Here is a 26953-nt window from a genome sequence, read left to right as displayed (position 1 = left end):
GTAAAATAGGAGGATCCATAAAATTGATAATTTTAGTCATATATCATTTTTTGTAAATAACTTCCATACTCATAGCCAGCTTGATAGCCCCAATAGGAACAAATTATAGTGATAAGTCCATTTCATTTCTTTAAGAGTGACCACTCTAGGTGAAAATTTCAAATTCAATTATGTTTGATTCATCAATGTGACAATGAATATGGCTGAACTAAAGTTTATTGGTTTTTTTTTTCCTACTAGATTTAGGCCTCTTTATCTAATAACCCTTTGAATTTGTATTATTATCTCCAATGGGATCTTTTTGATATTCCATGCCAATGAAAATGACCATTAAGATTGTCTTACCTATCCACCTAAAATGTATAATTTTTGAACTTTTTAAACTACCTAAATGATCACTGCATGGTGTAGATTCCAGAAGGGTGAAGAGTCTGACTAGAGAATATAGTTGATATAATATATGACCATCTCATTTTTATTATCTTTCTCTCCATTAGCTTCCTCTCTTTCTCAAAACTTTAAATACTACTATGCCTTATATGCTTCCATATTTTGCACACATGTCTACCAAGGCATTTGTAACTACAATTATCTACATCCTCCATGCACTATGAATTGGATCCAAGGGCCATCATAGCTTGGATAAATTTTGGGTCATCTTCCACAGTTAGATTAGAATCAGGTATCTGCACAAACCTACCTAAAACAGAAGTCCAAAACCTTAAAATGAATACCTCTCTTGTAAAACAGGGTATAAAGAGCTCCTTGATGAATCATGAATTACCCTAAAGCTAGAGAATCTTATGAAGTGGAAAGGTAGACTAATGAACCTAGTTCAAGTTGATTGAATGTGCTCATGCTCATGTGACACACACCTATATGATAAGATTCATATGCCCTTTTAGAAATCCCTTGTGTGTAAGTTTTAGAAATGAGCTTAGGAAGACCTCCATCAAAAAAAAGAAAAAACAAGGTGCATCTATTTGGTGCAATTTTAGGGAAGTGGGAATTGAGAAACATCTTTTAGAGAATGATGTTTATAAAGATGGCAGGGGTAAATTTGTATCTATCTTAACTACTAGCTCATGATGTTCAACACAAAGTAAAATTGAGAAGTTGGAAGGGCTCATTATCAACTCGCATAGAAAAAAAATGATTTAATGAAATTAGCTTGATTCTATAGGCCTTGTAGACATTATAATTATCTTCTTTTTCTTCCTTTTACTATTCCTTATAGAACTCAATAGCTATTTTCATCTCTCTAGACAATTTACCAACATCTTTTCATAGCTCCAAAACATTTTGGTCTCTCGAGCTAGCTTTCTAACATTTCTTCATAGCTCCAAAATATTTTCCCTCTAGCCAGTTTTCCATCATCTTTTCATAGCTCCAAAATATTTTTCCTATCTTTGGCCAATTTTCTAACATCTTTTCATAGCTCCAGAATATTTTAGATTTCTTTTTATTGGGTAAACTTTAGTTTGTAGCCTTCTTTGAGCCCATTGACTTTATCATTGAGACCATTATTGGAGGGCCTAAAAGTTTCAAACCCCTGGAAAAGGCTCACAACCTTTAAGTTTGTTAGCCCAGTAGAGGCACTCGAAATCAACAATTTAAGAAATGCTTGAATCTTGGTGGCTTACACAATGGTGTATTTACTTGACCACTATAGTGCATCCTCATCGAAAACTCCAAGTACAAAATAATTATTAGTCAAACATAGATTTTTTTGCTAATAGGAATTCTACAATTTCAACAAGGTTTATAGGGGTTCAACACAATCTGTGTATGAGAAACAAAATGCAGATCCACCATATAAGTAGAAAATTGAATTGAATTTTTCCTAGAAATCAAAATTAGATTTCATTTATTTTTAAAAACTAGAAATTGAATTGGTTGTATACAGTGGTAATTGGACTTAGGATTTTTTAATTTTATCAATTTCCCTAATGATATCTATGTGTATATTTTACATAAAATTTTCAAGTAAACTATATCTAGTTTTTGAATAGAACCTTCATTATGCTATTTATTTGCATTTTATTCAGTGGCTCTCTTGTTGTATGGAAAGAATAATAAAAATTCAGTGAAAAATGAAAATAATTCAATTAGAGCAACAAATTTTATTCCCATTCAATTAAATTAGCATATGTTGATCCTTACAGTCATCTTGTTATTTTTCCCGTGTGTTTGCTTCAATTTGTAATTGTACCATAAGAACTGGTATCATGCTAATATGCACTATGATATATTTCAAGAAAATAACAACTCTCAAAAAAAATTGCTAAAGCACATTGTAGGATGCCATGCTTTCAAGGTCAAAATGAGTTACAAATTTTGCTCCTGATGATAGGAGACTTCATTCCAAACATTAAGAAATTCAAAATTCAAAATGCAACCATTTACCTAATTCAAATATATCACATGTATCTTAAGGTTTAAATTGGCATCTTTGCTATGAAGGGTGCAAAGACTATTTTATAGATCCTTAACCAAAGCTTATTTATGTATCTATTACTAAATGTTTATTATTGTAATTGACAATGCAATTTCTATAGTATGTTTAATCACTTGTTTTTGCATGTTATTGATTTCCAAAAATTGGTAATCAAGTTTCTTTCCTTGAGAACACTTAAATGCATTGATATTTGTAGTTTGATTGTGATTTATGATATGTTAAATAAAATCAGGTATTTTTTGCATTTGCAGCTAGCCATGCTCTAGAGATTTTGAATTATACTAGTGTTAATGGTAAGGCATTGAGAATAATATTTTCCCATCGTGATCCAAGCATTCAGAAGAGTAGCTCTGTAAACATCTTCATCAAGGTGAATATGTTACATCAAAATTTTAACCTAGACTACAAATTTCTATTTATTTTTCTTGCTATGACATAAGAGTTGAAGATTTGTGTGTTAATCTTAAAGTTATTTGTTCGTAGAATCTCAACAAAAAGTATAGATAATAGAGGATTGTATGATACATTCTCTACTTTTGAGACCATTCTTTTTTGCAAAGTGGCTACAAAAACAATGACCAATACAAAGGTTATGGTTTTGTCCAGTATGAGCAAGAAGAGGCAACACAGAGTGCCATTGAAAAATTTAATGGCTTGTTGCTTAATGGAAAGCAAGTCCATGTTGGCTTGTTTGTGAGACAGAAAGAAAGAGAGTGATCAATGGGTACTTCCAAGTTTAACAATGTTTTTTGTGAATAACTTGTTTGAAATGACTACATATGAAGACTTGCAAAATATTTTTAGTATATTTGGCCCCATCACTAGTGTAGTTGTTATGAGGGATGTGGATGGAAAATCCAAAGGCTTTGGATTTGTTAATTTTGAAAATGCAGATGATGCAGCTAATGTTGTTGACAGTTTAAATGGAAAAACTTTTAATGATGATAAGGAATGGTATGTTGGGAGGGCACAAAAAAAGGTTGAAAGGGAGGCAATATTTAAAACCAAGTTTGAACAAGAGAAGAAGGAAAAAATAGAAAAATTTTAGGGTACTAATTTGTATTTGAAAAATATGGATGATTCCATTGATGATGAAAAGCTAAGATAACTGTTTTCAAAATTTGGCACCATGACATCTTGCAAGGTATGTCTTTTCATGACTATGATGTTGTTAAGGTTCTTCTCATTTTATTAGTTTTTTGTCGATTACATTGTGGTATAATTTAGCTCCTATAGCTTCTCATGGAAAAACATTCTACTTATTTGTGTATTTAATTTCTTAACATCATGCCACTATTTTTAGGTTACGAGGGACCCCCAAGGTCAGAACATGGGATTTGGGTTTGTGGCTTTTTCTTCTCCAGAAGAAGCCATGCATGTTGTAAGTTGTTATTTATTATCACATTAGATGTTTTGTTTGAATTCATAGTATCTAACCAAATTTTCTTGTTTGCTATCCACTAGAGCATGACATGGTTTTGAATGTGATGTATTTGTCATGAATTGTAGGTTGTTGAGATGAGTGGAAATATGGCTCAATGAAAACTAAAGAGAATGGTGAGACTATAGGTATCTAGAGTTCTTGTGGTAAAAAATTCAAGATGCCCATATTGATTTGCTAGATGCATAGAAGATTTAAGTACTTGCAAAGAATGTAAATGCTTGATCTGTTTTCATGCTAGGCTTAGTCTACTCAGGAGAGTTCCTATTGGATTTATTCCTACAATACTAACTAGTTTATCACCATATCATCCTAGTGCTCCAAGGCTCACCCAATAACAATTATTCTATGGTCAGGGTCCTCATGGCTTGATTCCTCCATAGGTTAGTAAATGGAATGGGTAGTACTTTAATTTTGATTCATAGGGAGTTACTTCGGCTAGAAATTCCCTAATTCTTGTAATTCCTTACAACTTGTAGGTTTTTGTTATCAACAATAGTTGCTACCTAGCATTCACCCTGGAATGACACAAATGCAAAATTTTATGCTACCATTTCAATTATAGAGGTAGAGCCAACACGGACACAGAATGGGTGGAATGAGGGGTGGTGCACAACTAATTCAACAATAGGTACTTGGCACATTTGTGTTTCCTAGACTTGATAAACTATTAATAACTCATGCTACTTTGTTTTCTAATTATGTGGGAATGCAACATGGACAACTTAGAATACTCTCAAGACTTATAAACTTTACTTGAGAAACCAAACTTTGTTAGAACTCACTGCCATCCAACCTTTACTGGTGTAGCTTGCACTATTGCAGATTCATCATCTTTTGAAGCAAGGCCAATACATCTTGAGCCCATCATCAGAATGGAAATTGCCTCGCTACACTACTAGATCATTGCCTGGATGGCTTGGTGATTGCTATTCTTGTGTGATATTTTATTGGGATTTATTTGCATATTTTTTTAGTAAACACTTATCAACTCAAATTTTTGGATAGTGTTTCATAAGAACTTTGCTTTTGGGTGCTATATTGAGAATGAAATGAAACAAATAATAATTTATTATGTATTCTTTAAAGGGTGTTAGCTCAATGGAAGAGCACCTACTTTATAAGTAGGAGGATGGTGGTTCGATTCCATTGTGCCCTATTATGACCAAGTAAACTACCAAATATGTGACTAAATATGCTATTGAATATGCTACTAAATATGTGACCAAATATACTATTAAATATGCTACTAAATATACTATCAAATATGTGCCAAATATGTGACTAAATATGCTACTAAATATGTGACCAAGTATACTATTAAATATGCTACTAAATACACTACCAAATGTGTGAGTAAATATACTAAATATGTGATTAAATATGCTACTAAATATACCACTAAATATATGACTAAATCAACTATCAAATATACAACTAAATATGTGATTATATATACTACTAAATATACCACTAAATATGTGACTAAACTGATGATCAAAATTAGTGATCAAATAAGTGACTAAAATTATGTAGTAGTAAATTTAGTAGCATTATAAATGACTGGACATTAACTACTATTAGTCACATATATACAGAATTTAGTAGTTTTTTAAGTCACATATTGATGTTTTTGTACTAGTGTGTGGATGATGTGGGTCAAACCCTTGACCTCTAGATGCTTGTGTTCTAGCTTCAACACATCACTTTAGAACAATGCACCATATGTTTGATCCATCTCAAAATTCCCTAATTCTTGAATACAATAGTGATAAAATGATCTAACATTGTAAATGAGAAGTGCCTTCGGAGGAATCGACGAGTGCACACCTTGTGGATCCTTCTCCTCAACAATTGTTGGATATAGCTTGAATTTTAAAGGAATGCAATCTGAACTTTTTACCAACATTTTTGAACCCTTTTTGACCTTTGCACTAGAAGCAATTGTCATACTACTTGGTTGATGAAGAATTTGAATATGGTGACTTTGCCTGAGACTTTCTTTCAACAAATTTGCTCTAAATCGCTTTAGAGGCTTGAGGAATGTTGTGCTCTTAGAAAAATCTAAATTCATGGTGAAAAATGAAACTTTTATTTCCCCCTTTATCAAATTTTCAATTTTAGGGCTCCATTAACACTCCATACTTGAGTAAGTGAAAGATGCTCGATTTTGTGTTCAACCCTTTAATGCTCGACTAACATTAGCTGACCATGACCAATTGAGCTAGTGACCCAGTTGAGTCTATCTATGCTTGGTTAGGTCTAAAAGGTAAATCGATTAGGTCTAGCAACTTAGTTACGCCTAAGGAGTGACATGATTAGACCTAAGAATTTAGTCAAGTCTATGCCTTCCTTCTGTTTAAGTGCTTTCGATGTGTTGATATGAAATTTTGTACTTAGATTAATGGAACTAATGTTGGATATAAATTTGATCATAGCTCCAATGATCTCCTTGCCTATTCAAGCAAAGATAATTGAATTATCCAATCTGTTGTCTTGGGTGTCAATAACCTCACTGTTTTCACTTGAATTATCTGGAGATTTCCTCACCCATTGTTGCTTCATTTGATTCCTAATCTTGTCATCCTTTGATTTCTTTTCATCTTCAACTTTACCTCTATTCATGTAATTCTTTGCTAGATGACCAAGTTCTTTGCATACATAACATCTTTTGGTAGGATTTCTCTTTCTGAGGTGAGTTCTCATGCAATTAGCTCCTACGTGTCCAAATTCTCCACACAGATAACATATGTACCAAGTGTTGTAGTCCCAACCAAAGATTGCTTTAGCAAGTTGTTTAGTAGGATTCCAATTCTTAGTTCTGCACTTTGAAGATTTGTGACCTTGTTTGTTGCAAGTAAAACATTTTCCTTCAAACTTGGTTTTCTCTGTGCATTCATTTGCTCTATGTCCAAGTTTTTACAACTATAACATTTGCCATTAAATTTTGACTTTCCATTGCTCCAATTTTTTTTGATGTATATCTTGCCTTTCCACAATAATTGTATATAGGTCTTTTATTGTTCTGAGCTCCTTGTCTTGATGATTCTCCTTGTTTAGTGTAGCCCAATCCTACTTTTCCTTTGTGTCTATGCTAAGATAGTTTAGCTAACTGATCCATGCTTTTGTGTGATCTCATCATTCTTTCATTTATTTCTCTTTCTTCTCTAAGATCATTCATGAGTCTTTCATTTTCTATCCTTAGATTGATGAGTTCTTGATTTGCATTATTCAACCGATTCACCATATCTGGCTAATGTAGTGAAAGTTGGTGGATTTCAGTGTCCTTTTCTTCTATCCTAGTGTTGAGTAATCTTATGTCTTCTTTTGCCATATTTTTGTTATTTTCAACTTGGTTCTTCTATTCCATGACTTCACATATCCTAACTGAATGAATCTATTGTTCTCTTTTCAAATTTCTAACTTCTTAAAGAAAAAGGTTCCAAGTAGATCTTTTATAGTTGCATCTACTTCATCTGAACTTCTCTCTTTGAAAATATCTTCAATTCTTTCTTCCATGTATAGATTATCATTCACCTTTTATGTCAGTTCTTTTCTTATTTTTAGGAATTGAGAGAGTTGATCCTGCAGTTTCTTGGTTTTCTCCATGGCCACATGTAGATCCAACTTCTAATTTTCAATGACTTTCTGTAGCTCGTATACTTCCATTGTCTTTGATCTTTTCTCTCAAGATGCTAAACTTATGATAAGAGAACCTTGCTTTGATACCAATTATTAGAAATGTAATGCAAGCTAGGTGACTTAGAGGTGGGTGGGGGGTCTGAATCAGGAAATACTTAAACTTCTTTTAGTTAATGCACTTTGTTAAGTTGTCTAATCTACTTGCATGCAAGAAACATAAAGAAATAAAGTAAAAACACCATAACACAATATTTGGTAACCCAAAAACCCTCCAAGTACAGGTAAAACTGGGGCAGGGATGATACCCACAATGCTTCACTACTACAGTAATAAAGTTGGCTTGTTAAGGCTTACAATTGATCACTTTTGGTGATCTACTCAGTTAAGAGTAATAAGGACTGCTAGGTCCACCTTGTGAAAGGATTTATACAATACAATTAAGTATGTGCTTTGTTAGGAGTTTCTGCAAAGGATTGTGAGATCCACCCAGTTAAAGGATTTAGGACTAATGCACCTGTTAGGTTGAATCAGTGGATTGATCTATAAAATGCAACTCTGATTGCTGATGAAGATCCTTTGAAGTAAATTAATCACCTAACTATGATAGATGAGTCTATTCCTTTCCTTATGTTGCTTTTAACATTCTATATATTCCACTCTTCTATATTTGCTTCTATTCAACTCATAATACAATGATATTAGAATTATGTTTTGGATAAGAAAATACCTCATACTCATATTTACCCAAGTAATTCCTTCATAGGTCAGCTAGAACATAATTATTTCCAAAAGTAATTACCAAGTCAACTCAGTGTTGTAACTTGGGTCCAAAGACTTACTCGGGTGATACTGAAGATACTTGGGCAACGCTATCACCTTGGATAACTCTGCCACTTGGTTGATATTGGATGCTTAGTTCATACTAATCACTCAGTAGACACTTCTAACTTGGTTCGTACTGGAGCTTGACCAACTTGATTATCATCTTGGAATACTCTTTTGACTTAGTTCTCACTAGAGATTAGTGGAACTGTCAATTCAGTTGACACTATAACTTGGTGGGAACTGTCAACTTGGTTGACACTGCTTGCTTTTTGCAAGTTTAACATTAATAGCTTGGTTCCTTTATGAGTTTGGTTAATACTAAAAACTAGTAACTTAGTTACTATTGTCTTTCTATTATGACTAAGTGTTTTTACAGTAATTGATAATATATATTGCAATGAGATTAACATATACACCTTCTTGTTAGGGCAAAGAATACATCAAGCTTTGGATTCCAAGGGCTTTCAAGCCCCATCTTTCTCATCTGGGTCCAATTGTGTCATCTCCATGATAAAATGTAATTTTGTCTCTGTCACTCGTGTGGAAAAATAAACATATTTTCTCCTCTCATTCTTCCTTAGGTATCATTCATCTACCTAATTCACACCTCACTTGATGAAAACATGTCCTAAGTTATACTATAAACATTTTAGCTCTTCATTTGATATTTTCTCTTGTATATGTTTTTTTCCTCATGGTCCTCTATGAGGTTAAATTGTTTGATATAGTAGTCCTTTTTGCTTCATTTTGTTTTGAATGTATAAGACTCCTATATTTTTCCATTGCAGACTTTTTCATTACATCATTGTTATCCAAACATTCATGCATATTAACATTCCATTATTTTTTCATACATTCATGCATACTAGGTAGGGGGACCCCATTTCTCCTATCCTCTTCACTATTATGGCTAGAAGTTTGGAAAGATTAATGCATTAACTGATTGAAAATAGGTCTCTAAGAGGTCTTAAACCTTCCTCAACTAATTTAATGTGCTCACATCACTACTATTAGGATGGGGAGCTCCTTCATTAGATAAGTGAAAGCTATCAAGAGGGTTTTAAATCTTTGTGAGGAAGCTTCTGGGCAAATGGTGAATAGATAAAAGATCTTTCCATATTTCACAAACACAATTGAGGCTAGACACAAAATAATTATTTTCTATTACATATCAAGGAGCCGAAAAGAGATTACCCTTTAGTTCAAAGCATCAACGAAGTACAAAAAATAGCACAACTATTGAAAATGAAGAGTTAACAACATATTACATCATTATAATTACTACTACAACATATAGAAAAGTGACACTAAATTACTCTTCTTCATTACCACTAGACTCAAAAGTAATGAACCTCAGAGGAGAAGGCATAAATGACATGCTTGGCTCCTCCACTCTTGATCCATGTGCCCTCCAGTTGCCTTCCCTTCTAATTTTCTACACCAACTATGATGAAGGGACATTGAAGTCATTTCCATCTTCAACAATGCTACCATCTTTTTCTTTCATGATAGTGAATACATATTTTAGGTCCTTCTTTGTCAGTACTCCTTTTCCTTCCTGCATAAATTTTTGGAATTGTTCCTCCTTCAATTTGAAGATGGTCATAACCTACATAGTAATGTCAACCCTTATGAGTCTCCTTAGAGATTCGGTAAGCATCCTTTCTTTACCCTAAAAAATGTTATTATTCCTAACTTTCCATAGATACTAGAGTATGAAAGAAGAAAGGATAGACCAGAACACATTAAGATACTTGTTGCCACAACAAATCTTGCCAAAAAATAATATTCTCAACATAGACATTCTCATTAGAAATAAAACCAAATATATGAAAAATAGCTTGAGCAAAGGGGCACTGAAAAAAAAAAAAACATGAGTAATAGATTCAGGTTGAAACAAACAAAACAAATATTAGGCTTCCCCCTAACTTAGTGAAAAGTAACCTATGCAACAACCTTCTCCAAATAAAACAAAGAATCTTGGGTTCAATAGGCCTGGTTCACAATTAGATGAGAAGTTTTTTCTAGTCATTATGTGTAAGGGATAACTTCCACTAGTACAAAAACAACAATATATTTCTAAATAAACTACTAAAATTTGTAGATATATGACTAATTTTGATCACGTGACCAATGGTAGTTTATTGCTAGACATTTATCTCCCAACCACATTTATGACTGAACTACTTTAATCATTGATTAGGTCATTGATTTAGTCATTTATTGTTGTTACTTGGTAGTTTATTTGGTAATTTTGGTAGTTTATTAAGTAGTTGATTTTGTAGTATATTTGGTAGTTTTTTAGGTAGTATATTTGGTAGTTGATTTGGTGATATATTTGGTAGTATATTTACTAGTTAGTTGGGTAGTATATTTGGTAGTTTATTTGGTAGTATATTTTGTAGTATATTTGGTAATTTATTTGGTAGTTTATTTAATTATTAATTTAGTCATATTAGGACACGATGGAATTGAACCACCATCCTCCTACTTATAAAGAAGGTGTTCTTCCATTGAGCTAGTACCTTTAAAGAATAATGCAAAAAATTGACAAAGTTTCCTTCCCAACATTAGATCTACCATGATAATGGTCACTATAACATGATATACTCTTCTCAAAGAACACAAATTTTAGTTATTATAAAAAACAATAATCTAAATCTTTATCAATAACAATTCAATAATTTTAAATTCTTCTATTCAAGCATTTTAAAATTATATTTCACATCAATTACACTTCTCTAAATTATTGTAGTGATAAAATCTTATAAAATATAATTTGGAGCACTTTGGACACACACAAGTATTGTTTCTTATGCTAACTTCTCAGAAAAGATACAAATCATTATGCAATTTTTGTCAAGAAAATAGACCGTTGCATTGAATAAAAATATCAAGCCCCATTAAAAAATCACATCAAACTGGCCATTTTTTCTTTTCATAGTCTTTGCAATAATTGAGACTAGCTTGTGTGCATTGCAAAAATAGAGTCACTTGGTGTAATGATGAAATGTAATCACCATAATGATACCAATATTAAGAGAATGCAAAAGTTGCATATGGTGGATGTATAGAGAACATGTTGAATTGTGCCAATTCTTGCCATGACCTAAGAGACTATTTTTTGGTAGGAAATTTTTGTGAGGAAAAATAAAAGACTACTGAAAAAATTGACCCAACATGCTTCAACTCCAAGAATGAAAATGCAACCAAATTTCTTGTCACTATAATTTCAATGTTAGACAAATCCAAACCCATTACAATATCCAAGACGTGAATGTGTTGAATAATATCTATTGAACCTTTGGCTCAATTAATTATATCAAAGACATTGGAACTATATGTGGCAAAATAGTAAATATAATCAAGAAAAGAAAACATTAACATCATATTTACACTTTTTATGAAGAAAATCTTGAAAAAGATTAAGGAAATGTAAGCTTTACAAAGACAAGATTTAGAACCTTGGTTAAATTAATATTCCTAATAAAAATATTAAGGATCATTAAAAAAGTCTCATCTTGAACATCTTGTATTACCAACAGCTCCTTATCCCTCCATGCTACCACAATTGAACAATCCAGAGAAAGAATAACAATAGGACTAATTCATTAGAAAACCTATGAATCTTGAGGCATGAAAATTGATAATAAATACAGATTTCAAAATGATATCTTACCTTTACAAGTGATGACTTTACCAGTAACTTTTCTGCAAGAGACAGAGAAACTCTACCATCTCTACTATATAAATTCTTGCTAAAAGAATCAATTTCTATTCCACACTCTATCCCCATTCTCCAAACAACAAAAAGGGAAAAATATTTTTGCTTCTCTTTTAATCACTTAACCTTAAAATATTTTCTTTACCAATATTCTAAGCCCTTGGACATAAAATCTCTAATCAATATATTGGACTAAGATAAAGCATAGAAGAAAAAATAGGATAATAATCCACAGATATTACTCTTTAGAAATCAAATATCCAGATCAAACTAATTAGCATTAGCACTCATCGGAAGAGCAGAAATCAACATTCAAGAGGAAAATTACATCAAATTCAATCTATTTAACTTACAACAGTGGACTAAAAAAATTATCATAGCACCACCTCAACAAGAAACGCTTATCATGGATGAAAAGGATTGCAATTCATGTAGCAACGAATAAGAATAAATAAGTCTAAGCAAGCAATCTTAAATTAGCAATCAAGTGAAAATAAGCAGTGAATAGACTAATAATAAACAACAAAGGTAATTAGAGTTGTTAATAGACATGGGAAGGTGCAATCAAGGAAAAGGAATAGGTAACTAAAGCACAAGTCCTTACAACTATAGAAGAAATCATTTCAAAGACTAAAATGATAATTAAAAAATTATTTAGGTAATTGACTAACTAGTACACTCGATTCAATATTTGATATGCCGTTTAAGTTGATGTGACATATGCCGCCTCTTCATGGGGGACTTTAACAAAACAAGCAAAATTGAGAAATGTGTGATCTAGATCCAACAATAAATAGAGTTTCTTTTTTGGTAGTAACTTCTTCATATCACTATCACATAACCATGCAACTTCTCTATCAGTGAGATTAAAATCCTAAAATGTATTTACATATGAAATGGTTTCAATTATAGAAGCATATAATTGAATTGTATTTGCTAAAAGATCAATGTAGGGAATTATACAAGGCAAATTTATGACTAGTTGTATTGTCTACATTTCTGGATCCTAATTTTTTGAGTATAACATTTAAATTATTAAATATTTTGAGTAAAAAATACCTTGGTGGTTTTGAGCTGCTTACAATTATGTGAAATTTTGAATTATGGTAAACACCAAGAAACAATTTATAGGGCTGAGATAGTTCATCCCAAGGTGTAGAGACATTTTAGGAAATTGTTAAGGGGCCATACCATTATTTAGGAATTCTTTCAGTGTAAAATAAGATTTATCTTGTTGATGACAAAGGCCCTTGTATGTTTCAGATTACAAATGTCTAGTCCTGTGGAGTTACAAAAATTTGGACATGTATAAAAATGAATCTAGTTTTATTTGAACCTTCTTTTGCATTTGGATGTGAAGTATATCGAAAGATCCGTTAGAAAATGTAAAAAAAATCATTAAACCCCCAAAAGAAGTCCAATCTGAGAGGTTTTTGATCATTTCTCTACTTATAATCAGTAGAAAAATCTTATTCTTTTTTCTCTTTGGAGTTATTTCACTAATCTTTCAAAAGGATTTGGTCTTGTGTGAAATAGTTTTGTATTCAATGAGGGATTTGATTGACTAGCAGGCTAAATAGTAAATCTTCTATGTTTTTCTTGATAGTAAAATCAATCTTGATTTGGAGGGATTAACTTTTGATTGCACTGTTGGATTTCTTAAATTTTTGATATGTTGTCTTGATCCTAATTACCTAAAATCTCACCAGAGCAATTTTCTAAATTCATTCTATGCTATAAGATATTAAGCTCTGAGCGTGCATATAGAAAACTGTCAAAAAATGATAGTGACATCAACTGGAAGATGATTATTCATTCCTTGACCTTTGTTACTAAGAATTATAAGTAAATTATGGATTAAAGATCATGGACTACATTGTGTATTGTAGTATTTTAAATGATGAATCCAAGTAATATTGTTAATAACTTATGTTGCTATTGCTGATACAGAGTTTGCTGATTAGAGATTAGGATAGCATAAAAATTTTAATGGATGACCAATGCCATAGTTATTACCCATAGTGGGTAACAATGTTGCTTTAGAGTTAGAGTTCTTGTGAACAGATTTGAAGGTAATCCTCATTTTGTGAGGGCATTAAGGTTATGGCTCGTATTAATGATTGTGTATATACAGGGTGAAAGATAAACAAGGACAAATGGTGATCTAAGAGTGTGAGAATCATTGTATTAGAACATGAAGTCATTAGTCATTGTTTGTACAAATATTAACCTCTGATATAATGATTTTTAAAGAGTACTATTGATGAGTTTGAAATAATAGTGTGCTGGTAAATTATGGTAATAAGGATCTTAGTTGTAATGTTACCTTGAATTAGGAGAATGAGAAGATGTTGTTGAACAATTTTATAACACCTTAAGAAGATACTGAATTGTTATTGGAAATTTATTATGTGAATGGATCCTCAATAATAATTAATGATGATGATCTGATTGTTAATTATGTTGGAATGCTTCTAATAAGTGAAGATAATTGGGATTTCATGGCTGGTTTGGAGTTCCTAAATTTTTTTTTAAAGATGCTCTATATCAAAAGATCAAAAGGAGAAAACATGATCATGTGTGAATTTAGTAATAATTTTTTTTATCAAATTACTATTGTAACAAATCATTTAGCAACTTAATCATTATATACTTATTTTGTATTAACTTTTATTACTCAAGCAACTTCTAATCTATATACAATTATCACCTTCAATAGTCCTTTATTAAAAGCCAACATCTTAATGAATTTTGTTTAAACTCCTAATAGTGTTCTCAGTTTAATTTGTTAGCCATTAATTGGAGGCCAATAGTTGAAGTTAACATGGATTCCAGGTTATTCTACCCTCAGTTTACTAGAAAGTGGCATATGTAGGTCAATCCTCCTATTTTATGAGCTTGAGCTACCTAAATTCGATCCTCCCCTATGATCATCACATAAATGCAATGAATTTTTCCATTCATTCTCATTAGAAATGAGATTTTTTAACCATTAAACATTAAAAATGGATCAATATGACTCAAAAACTACATAGTTAAATCCAAATAGAAATATCACAAATTGACTTTGGTGCAGAAACACCTATATTAGAGTAGCTATCATGGGACCATGAGGAAGGATCAATAAAAATGAATGGAATGGTGCAGAGCAATTTATAATTTATTCCTATTCCAAGAAGCCTTCACATTCCTCTATTTCACTTTTAATAAGCAGTCTAACTATTATTATTTTAGCATGACAAGAATGTGAGCATCCATGAGGATTGTGTGTCTAGTGGAGTAAAGGTTGAATATAGAAAAATAATATGAGTGAGCACAACATTAAAGTTTTTCTCTAAATTCAGTGAGATTAATTTTAATAGTGACATGGATTTTCTGTAGTAGATTATGTTTTTCTGGGCCATCAAGTTGTCAACAGTAAGAGAGTTGTTTGTATACAACAATTTGATAGTTGTGAGTGGAAATTGTTGAGTTTGTAGTCATCGTATGTAGGAGAATGCAAATTAAGAAAGGGGAATAGAGTCATTCCTTGCAACTATTAAAGAGTAATCCTAACTTTTTTTTAATGGTAGAACTTGAGCAACATTGAATTGTGAAGAGATAAACAATTGCCATGATTATAAATTATTGGTAAGATCTCTAACAGTTAGTATGAGGGTTGTGACTATATAAAGGCATTAACAATAAGAAGTGGACTTTGTTTAATGAAAAAATATTTGGGAGCTAGAGTTCTCTAGGTCTTTGATATTCCACTCTTAGTATCTTTCTCTTTTAACTGTACCATGCCAATTAGAGGATTGCCATATGAGATTTTCAGCAACATAAGTGAGATAATAGTTTTGTAAAGGAATATGCAAGGAATTATAGATGGCCTTTTGTTAATACAACTTATTGGTATTAGTGTTTCCTGCAGCTTGCAGATATGGTTGTTGAAATTGATCCAGATTGTTTGGGACTTTCTCTAGATGTGAAGAAAGGGATCCTTCTGAGCCTACAAGAATAATCTGGCATGGAATTACCAGAAGATTGGGAGGCTAATACAATTGATGAAGTTTTATTACAGTTAGCAAGGGCATAGTCCATCAACTTGCCTCAAAGTCAAAATGGAGCAGCCCATTAACTCAAGCCTCGCAACTTGGAACAAGCAGCTGATATATATTTGTTGCAACTTGTACACCCCTAGTATCTATTCTGATTATGTTAACTGAATGTTAGAGTTTCATATGATCTATGCATTTTTATCCATCATTGTTTTTGGCTAATCTCTGGAATGTCTTATGTATTTGAATATTGTGCTACGGTTTGTACAATATGTGTAAATGTATTATTCAAATTGATAACAAAACTTTATAATTTTTTTGATGCCTTCACTTTTTGGGAGGTTTTGGATTGAATTTGCAATATAATTATCAATTTTGAGGCAATGGTGCAAGAAATTAAGTAAATGTTACAGCTATTGGTTTTACTAGTCAAACCTTATCTACTACATTTAGCATACTCTCCCCCCAAAATCAAAATTTGGTGAATTTATAGGTAAGCACAAAAAAATTTACAAATATAGTATTACCATATTCATTAGTGCATTGTTGACATGGTTACCCATCCTAAATTTTTTTATTCAAGAAAATAAGAATCTGTTTGATGCTTTTGTAAATTGGCAACCATAGGCACCTGTAGATGAGAGATGTTGCCAGTAAGGGGTGGGGGAATTATTTTTCAAAAAATAAGATAGGAGGGTACAAGAAAGTGCTATTACAATTTTTTTAAATGTATATAACTTCAAACAAACTCTTATGGTACTACATAATTTACAAGTTAATATTCTTATTATTGAGATGATTTATAGATGATAATACATATGAAAGATCAGGAGCATCAAACAAATAAAAGAAAAAACTCTTGGAATTTTTTAGAGACAATTCTGATGCAAAGTTTGAGAAATCATATATTTGGAATTTGTTCCATGTTTTTTGTTGCACGGGAAAACCAATTGAACCAAAACCACTCGCAATGGATGAATAATTTAGAAGTCTATTTTGGAAAACCCGTTAACTGTAAAAAACTTCTCCTATATCTTTGCTTCAAAATATTGCTCCTTCACACTTGGATGTCTTAACCTTTCTTACTTCTATCTCGTCTGTTTAGTATCACTTTGGACTCAGATGTTAAAATAGTTTACTAAAAAATACAATCTTACACAATAAAATCTGCCTATTAAATTTTTCTCTAATTTAAAAAAAATAAAAAATTATTTAGCATCCTATTCAAGAAAATTGATAGTTCAAGTGAAATATTGAGTATATTGCTTGAAATAGACATGATGAAGCTACAACCCATAAACCATGAAGAGATCATTCCAAAGACCAAACATAATGGCATGATTAAACACAAGCATCAAAAGCTCTAACCTTGATAAAAAGAGAGTAGAATTATGATTCTCTATTACTTAGATCAATAGCCCAACCAGCCATGTCCACTACTATTACCTCTTCTTGACCATTATTATCATCACCTATGGAAGAGCCCATAAACAAAGGATCCTGTCCCCAATCTTGCACCTTCCTAGACATCCATAATTGTGGTTAACTTGGACCCAAATCCAAGTAGAAAGTGGAAATGCATATCCCTTTATAATCTTGTGCTGCAGGTGTTTTAAAAGTACTATAACTTAACCTTATTCATAAATGACATTCATCTTCACCAAACCCAATTCAAATTAAAAGAGCATTTAACCATGATTATTGTGAACCCTAACATAACAAATCATTCAAATATGACCATAATTAGTAATAATGGAAGGCTTAGAGGTGCATCTATTACTGGAGTCAACACACTTTGTAGTGTCATTCATCTAGTGGAAAGAGAATACCTTGAAATGGAGGGTCTGGCCTGATCTACTCATCACCATCTTGGCAGTGCAGAGCATGCGAAGTTATTTTTCATCTTCAATGTTAGGATCAATTCCAATTAATGTTAACAATTTTTTTGTACGCTCTAACAAAAAGCAAGTAAATTTATATTTTAACTTTTAAAAAAAATTAAAAATAGTAATCAACTATAATGTTTTTATTCATAAAATTTTAATTCTTTATCTAATTGGCTACTTGATTGGTCAAATAGAAAATATGTACCTAAGTATCCTACATTTGGTAGGAACTAATAACACTCAACGTTATTTTGAATTGGGGGAAACAACCTAGTAGCTGCCTAGGTTAACTTCACACATTACAGTTCCTACTAATACGTATGTCAAAATTTGTCTATTTTTTGAGTGAACCTCCATAGGCGAGTGAAGAGATTAATTATAACCTTTTAACTTTCCCATATTTATGGATCTATCTATAGAAGTTCTATGATGTGAGGTGGTCTAAAAGTGTCATATTAAAATGTTCACTTGAAACTAGGCACTAAGACCCACCAATAGCCACTCACCCAAAAAATAGTACTTTTTGCACAAATGGACCAATCAACAACTAAGAAAAACTAAAAAATGATCAACTATTAATACATGTGTGATTTTCTATTAGTATATGTGCAATCATTTTTTTGTGTTTTTTTTAGCAATAATTGCGGGGATAAGTTAGTAGTGGACATGATGGTAATACAAACATGGGTGATAACTGGCTCATTATCCCTAGTGCTTGAATGATTGATATGGTTTTCAAAGAAATCATGTTCAAACATTGATCTCCCTCAAGTTTGAGGAATTCGAGATTGAAAATATGAAGGTTTTAGATATCCTTTATATATTTATGTTAAGTGGGGTTTGAAATTGTTGAAGGTAAAATAAATTGTCTTATACTTAAGAAAGAGGAAACTAAAAATAATCAAAATATTTCAATTGACATAAGCAAAAGAAGCTTGGACAAGAAAATGTTCCTAAATACATGCTCATATCTCAAAACAACAATCTTCATTATCTTTGGATGTTGTACTACCCCCTCTTAATATGCCATAAGATAAGGAACTATGGTCCAAAAAGGTAGAGCCTATTAAACAATAGAAATCCCTTAATAATATTATATAATAAAGTTAAAAAATTATGAACTTTCTATATTATATAAATAAAATTATGAACCCATTTATTTAAGGTTTTCGAAGGTAAGAAATATACCAATTTGTATTGTATTCACAGGGATGACTGTGTTTAATTCAAGTTATCTTTCAAGAAAAGATGAAAGGATCTTTAATTTTTTAATTACTTGGGAGAGTTATATTGCTTTAAGGCATAAAGATGTGCAAAAGAATTCCAAGTTAGTTGTGGCTGACATTTTAGGTTATGAAATGAAGCACATTGTGTCACTTATGCTTATTCTTAGATATGGTGATTAGAGAGCTATGTTTCAGTGAGATAGAAATGAATATGATGAACCTCCTTAAACTCACCATGAAGATTTCATAAGCCATTTTTATTATGTATCTATATAACCTAGATATTATTAACATCAATTATCCATTTAAACAATACTAAAATCCCTACTTAGATGAGGCTTTTATCCTAGTAGCACTAAACACCCTTCATTCTTGCAAGAAAGCTTGTAAAGCTCTTTTCCATTTCTTAGCATCCCTCATCTCTTTGTAATCAAATTGAATGCCCACACTCAGTCTCAAGAAACTTTGAATGAATTGATTTGCTTGTGAACTGTAGTCTATTATTTTAGAGGTTTTTAATTATTTTTTCTTAACAACTATGTAAATAGCTCAAGGTGGTGCTTTATCTACTATCTTTCTAAATCAAATTAATCAAGTCTAATGATATCACCATGTTTATATATAGGGTTTATAAGTGCCTATTAAGTGTGTGTATATTGTGCCTAAAATTGTTGTGTGTGCATACATATGCATGCACATATTATTTATAATGATTTTTTTTAGACAATTTATAAATGTGAAAAAGAAAAAAATAAATTTCTATATAAATATAAATTTTCTATATTACTTAAAATATAAATAAAATTAATTTTAAATAAATTAATTCTAATATATCTTATTACTATATAGCATTTCATAAAATAATTAAAGATTGTGCACAAAATATATTTAACAAAACAAAATAAAACAAAATTGAGTGCCTTGAGCTCCTATGAGAGACTTGAGCAAGAAGAATTAGAGCATAAACATTAATTTTAGTAATAGAACAATATTTATAATAAATTATAAATATCTATAAAAACTAAACACAAATTAGAAAAAATTTAAATTTATTTTTTGTATAAAATTGAAAACAAATTGGCAGTATGCCACAACTATGGTTTGTGGATCATAGATGGAAGAATTTATGATCATGTATTCCCTCTAATAAGTTATCACATGCAAAAATTCATTTTATAAATATGGTTATTACATGACATTAATGTGATTAATAATAATTATATGTTGATATAACTCAATTGACAATTTATCTTTTTGATGTGAAAAGATAGACTTGGAGTTTATTTTGAGTGCAAAGAGGGGTTTTATTTTCTTCGAAAGTTCATAGATGGATTTTAAGTAGGTCAATTGTAGACTGTGGTGATTTTGATCAGTTCATTTCTACTTCAATATCAATTGAGAAGACATTTGAGAAACTTAATTGATGATAATGTTTGATAGGATGAAAAATCCATTGATAAGTAATAAAAAATATAAAAAGGTTAAAGAATGTAGTAATATGATAAAAAATTCATTGATCATTCATTTAGTAATTTATTTGGGTTAAAATTATTAGCGATCAATTTCTTAGTCATTTATTTGATCATTTATGTAGTCTTTTATCTTTGTCTAACCTCATGATTTTACTCGATGACCACATTAGTCATTTATTTAGTCACTTATTCTTATAAATTACAGAAGATTACTAAGACTTGATCACTTTTAGTCTTGTAACTAAAAATTTTAGTCACAAAGTCATTTATTTTCCAAAAATCTACTAGTGTTCCAACAGGTATTAAGGTGTTCATGGACAACAATACTAGAGGAGAGAGAGGAGTAAACATTCTTGGATTTAACTAGGTGAATGGAGAGAAGAATTGAGCCATCTCAGTTGGAATGTGCATGACTTAGGAGAACAACAACTCCTTGTAACCCCAAAAACATCAAGAGTGTTAACAATCATAGAGTAAGTTTTCCTTTGAGAATCACACATGGAGAATCTGGTCTTAAGTAGAGTCAAGTCAATAAGACTTTCACCACTCAAGATGTCCCTAAAGGTTTTAACTCCAACTCTGGCCCATTTCTTTTTTGAACACCCCTAAACTAGGGCTAGAGGCTTAGAGTTTCTTTTCAAGTTCCACTAGTTACCACACCATTTATTGCCCAATTCTACTTTTGGAATGATCCCCAACAATGGTCTCTCTTTGCCCCAACTTTTCTAGATTGCCTTAAAACATTAGATCCTCCTACTGCTATCTTATAGTCAAGAGAAAGAAAGTCCAAAATATTAAGATTATTCCAAAGCTTGGCACCACATGAATATCCTCTAGTCAAATTATACCTGATGAGAATTTTCTAGGGTTCATCCCCCTAAATGACTTTTGTAATCCATTTCACCGTTAGAGACAATCCTTGAAGTCTAATATCTTTCAAACCAAGCCCCCCTAGCTCCTTACTTTTTGTGCACCAATCCCATCTCCTTGCATGAGTCTTACCATTCCTCTTCCCATTTGACCAAAGAAAGTCCCAAATAATTTTTTGCAGATAGTCAAGCTGATTAATATTAAACAACCACGTTGACAAGAAATAAATAGAGTAAGATGAAAGGATCTTTTGACAAACCTGCACCCTACCCACTAATGATAAATAGCAGTTGTTCTATTTGTGAAGCTTGCCACTAATTTTCTCTTTAACCCAATTCCACATGTCATTGATGCTAGGATTGGTGGAAAAAGGAATACCAAGGTATCTAACTACCTAGTTAGGGCCACCGCAACCGAGTCCATATTTGAGGCACCATCCTAAAGGATCAAGATCTCATCCTAGGATTATAGATTTAGCAATTGATAACTTAATACCTGAGGCAACACAAAATAGATCTAATTTGTCCATCAAATGCATCATATTACTCTCATCAAGTTCAAATAGTATTGATGTGTCATTAGAAAATTGAACATTGAAAATCTCATTGCCATTTGGAAGCATGGGACCTAAAACTTTAGGAAAGATTGAGGAATCTCTTAACACAAAAAATAATTACTAATATCCTTGGATGATTTATTGGGTCTCTCCCCTTCACATAGCTAGGTCTTCCCCTTAGTTGCAAACAACCTAACTCTATTTGGGTCTCTCTAATTGATAAGTTCAATAGGATGCTTGTTGTTTGGGAGAATGATCTCCTTAGTTAGGCTCAAAAGGTTCAACTTCTCAAGTATTCACTCCATGCTTGCATGTTTATGTGTTACATTTATTTTAAATCCCCTCAAAATATGAAGACATTAGTAAGAAAATCCAAAAATGTTTCCTCTAGTCTGGGGTAGAGGAAAGGAAAAGGATGCTTCGTGTGGCTTGGGAGAATGTTTGTAAACCTAAGAAAGATTGTGGTCTTGGGCTAAGAAATATGATAATATTTAATAAAGTTCTCTTTGCAAAGTATATTTAGAGAACCTACATAAGCAGAGGTGGATGGAATGATATTTGGCATAAGAAATACCTTTAAAATTTTGATGCAGGAGCATCCTTGGCTCATTGGCAATCCTACCTTATCCAAAATTAGTTTGCTTTATTCTTTGTTTTCTAGTTCTAGGCTAAGTGTTTGTGGTTGCAATCATTTGATCACATGTTCCAATTTATGTGAGCTTGATTTCTTAATGAGGACCTATCATGGATCATCTTCCTAAGGTCACATGTATTTATGTTTCATGTGCATGGAGATCTAATTCATTTTCTTGAGTGGTGTGTTCTTTGTTGGCTCATCAGGTGATGTGTTGTAATTTACTTATGTGACGATCACCTTCAATTGTGATGTTTTGTAACTTTTCATGTAGGTTTTTGGATTTTGTGGGGACCTATATTTAAGGTTCCTAGTTCTCTTATGTTTAATTGTGTGTTTTGTCATTTAATATCAGGGTAACATGTTTCTTGATTTAGGAAATTGTGATCTTTGAGTCGATGTGCATGTCTTGATGGCTACTTATGTAATGTAAGATGTATCTTGAGAAAGGGGAGGAGGGGGAATATATAGAAGTAAGGAGAAGATCTTCAAGAAGATGCATGTTGATAGAGTTGGTTTCTATTTTGATTCTTTGTATTGGTTGTAATGGGAAAGGCCTTACAACCCAACATGTTTGATGTTTATTTGATATAATTGGATCTTCTATAAATAAAAGCAATTATTTTCAATTGTATATCTGGTTATTTCCACTATGTGATTCTTACCTCGAGTTTTTTCATCCCCTTTGGGGATTCACTATCCTTTTAATGCATAAAATAGTATTAGAACAGGTTAGATCTTGAATTAGTGACTTGTCAAGCCCTGAATCTCTTGGGTGTGGGGAGGTAGATTGTGGTCCTGGCTTGCAATTATAGAGAACTTGAACAAGGTGGATTCTTGAACTACTTATAGACATGGTAGAGTTGTTATTGTTCCTACTTGTAAACATAATGTTGAATTTATGGAAGACTACAACTGTGAGAAATGAATCCTTGAAGCTAAGGCAATTTCAGTTGGAATTGACTAAGTATGTCACCTATAAGGATGAACCCTAGGATATTATAGCACATGTTTTAGGAATTCAAAGCTGAAATGATAACTAAGATTCATAATGTCTTGAATAGATTGAGAAGGAATCTAGTGATGGAGGATGAGTATGAAAAAGTTGTTGAAGATATTGAAGCACATGAAGTAGAAATTCCTACAAAAGAGGAAAAGTTGTTGAAAGCTATGGCACAAGTTGGTAAGAGTCATAAAATAAATGTTTCTAATTTCTCTGGTTCAACACATCCTACAGATTTGATTGATTGGATTAGTGAACTTGAATATTATTTTGAGCTGGAGGATGTTAGAGGCCCACAAAGGGTTAGGTTAGCATAGACTAAATTGAAAGGTCATGTTGCCTTATGATGGAAAAAAATTAAAGAAAGATAAGGAGGACAATGGTGAACTTAAGATTAGTAACTTAAGATTAGTAGATGGAAAGTTATGATCTGTAGACTTAAAGCTAAGTTTATACCTAAGGACCATGAGCTTGAATTATTCAAGAAATTATAGAAGTTGAGACAAAAGTATTTATTAATTAAAGAGTATATTGAGGAATTTTACAAGATGCAAATTATATCTGGACATCATGAGATTTCTAAGGAAAAGGTTGTGAGGTATGTAAATGGTACAAGCCTTAATATTCAAGATGGATTAAGTATGTTGATGATTGGTTTAGTTGAAGATACTTATTAGTATGTCCTAGAGGTAGAATATAAATTAAATAGAAATAAAAGTAAACTTAAGGGTAGAGATAAATAATTGGTTAATTTGGATAAAGGGAAAAAAATGATTATAGTTGAACTATATTAGAGAATTCCAAGGAAGAGTTTTGGCAGTAAGGTATTCAAGGGTACTTATTTCAAGTGTGGCAATGAGGGACACTAAGATTTTGAATGCCTTAGTAGGGGATTCAATAAGTATAACCTAGTGGGACACGAGGATCAAGTTGGGAAGGGACATAAAGTTAATATGGTTTCAATAGAGTAGAAGGATGAATCCTATGAGGTTAGAGCATGTGTTTGAGTAATTTAAAGTTGAAATGAGAACTAAGATTCATAATTTCTTGAATGGATTAAGAAAGAATCTTGAGACAAAGGATGAGCATAAATAAGCTATTGAAGATCTTGAAGCACATGAAGTAGAAACTTGCATAGGAGGAAAGGTTGTTGTGAGATATGATACAAGTTGTGAAGATTAATAGAATAGATGTTTCTAGTTTATTTGGTTCATTGCATCCTAAGGATCTGATTGATTGGATTGGTGAACTTGAATATTATTTTGAGCTAGAAGATGTTAGAGATTCACAAAGAGTTGGATAATCATAGACTAAATTGAAAGGTCACAATCCCTTATGGAAAAAAGAATTATAGAAAGATAGAGAGGACACTAGTGAACTTAATATTAGTAAATGAAAATTTATGGTTTCTACAAACTTAAAGCTAAGTTCATACCCAGGGACTATGAACTTGAGAAAACAAGGTAAGCTTTAGGGTAGAGATAAACGATTGGTTAATTTGGATAAAGAGAAACAAATGATTCTAGTTGAACCTAATCAAAGAATGAATTTAGAAACTTTAACTCATATGTCGTTGACAAGCGGGACTACTTTTACCCCGATAAGGTCAAATCCCAACATGTAAATGGTCATGGTGGTGTGATGGGTTGTAAGTCTTGTGATGGTGCATATATTATATTGGCATGTTGTTGACATGGTAAGCATTTCTTGAAAAAATCATAGGCATCGTGCACTAACATTGGCCAATAATACCCATCTCTTAAGATCTGCCTAGCTAGGACTATTCCACTCATGTGGACACCATAAAATTTGACATGTGCCTCCTTTAGAGTCATAAAAACCTTATTCAAATCCAAACACTTAGAAAGGGTATCATGATAACCATGACAATATAGGGTGTTGGCTATAATGGTGTAGCAGGAAGATCTATGGATAAGGTTAAGGTATTGGTCTTGTGTGAGATGAGGGGATATGATATCATCCTTTAGGTAAGCATGAATATCATGGTACCATAGGGATTAGGGACCACCTAGAATGAACACCATCTTTGATTCATCATTTTAATATACAGGATAATGTAATTTCTCAACTAAAAATTGATATTTTGAGGCTTCCTACGGAATGTCAAGAAGTGAGCTAATAGTAGTCATTGCATTGACAACCTCGTTCTAAAGTTATGGGACCTATGTGAACTAGACCTTGGTGTAGGCTAGGAAAACATAAACAACCCCACCATACATAAATGAAAGGGGGAATACCAAGATCCACCCCTTTTGGATTAGGTTTGATTGACACAAGGAGTAGTATCAAAATGAAACCTAATGGATAAAGGAATGAATGACTTGATTTTACTTCCCACTCACTCCCACCTTAAGAGGATTTAGGTAGAGATATATGTAATTAAAGTAATGTTGAAATGGAAGATATGGAAATAGAAGGGAGAAGATGATACCTTGTAGAATACAAACTTGAAAAATCTATTTCAAAATTATGTAGGAAGTTGATGTAATTTGGGATCTAGGCTGAAGTCTGCAAGGTAGACAAAGCCCAAAAATATTTTGATGATCTGTTAGGGACAAACTAGTGCATCAGGGGTGGAATGTGACCTTGATTAACTATGAGTGACATTAATTTTGATGTTGGATTTCCAAAGAAAGATGAAAAGGGTATCCAAATCTACAACTTGTTTGTCAATTTGAGATCTAAAGTCTACAAAATAAAGGAATTATTTGTTTGTTGTTTAGGAGGGGGGATTTACATTGTTCAAACCTAGTTTAGGAATTAACCTTGAATTGAAATGTTTGAAATAGAATTCTAGCAAGTAGTAGTGATAGATCTTTCATGAAATAATATAAATCTATGAATATGCTCTTGAATTTGGAATGTAATCAAGTATGTAGATGCAATAGCTTTGACTCAACTTCAAAAAGCCCTAGAAAGGAAATCAAAGTGAAACCAAAACATTCTTGAAAGTATCTTCTTGAAATATATCTTTATATATCATGAGAGAAGATGCAATAAAGGACCTTGAATGTATGAAGGGAGATCTCTAATGTTGAAAATGCAATAGAAGATCTAGCATCAACTTCTATGGCTTGAATGCATAAATCCTTGATCTTCAATGGAGGGAACCTTAAATGCCTTGAGCACTTGGACTTATGGATGAAATTTCTTGT

At 31.9% G+C, this 26953-nt stretch overlaps 1 pseudogene; it reads left to right on the top strand.

Moving 5' to 3' along the window:
• Positions 1–1045: 1045 nt before the first annotated feature.
• On the top strand, positions 1046–16093 carry LOC149542145 (polyadenylate-binding protein 2-like; annotated as a pseudogene).
• The last annotated feature ends 10860 nt before the right edge of the window (positions 16094–26953 follow it).

The sequence above is a fragment of the Cupressus sempervirens genome, chromosome 8 (assembly GCF_028749045.1).
Source record: "Cupressus sempervirens isolate cs-2001-9-10 chromosome 8, ASM2874904v1, whole genome shotgun sequence".
Lineage (NCBI taxonomy): Eukaryota > Viridiplantae > Streptophyta > Pinopsida > Cupressales > Cupressaceae > Cupressus > Cupressus sempervirens.
The sequence above is the reverse complement of the archived record's forward strand: the minus strand, read 5'-3'. Positions and strand labels throughout refer to the sequence as shown.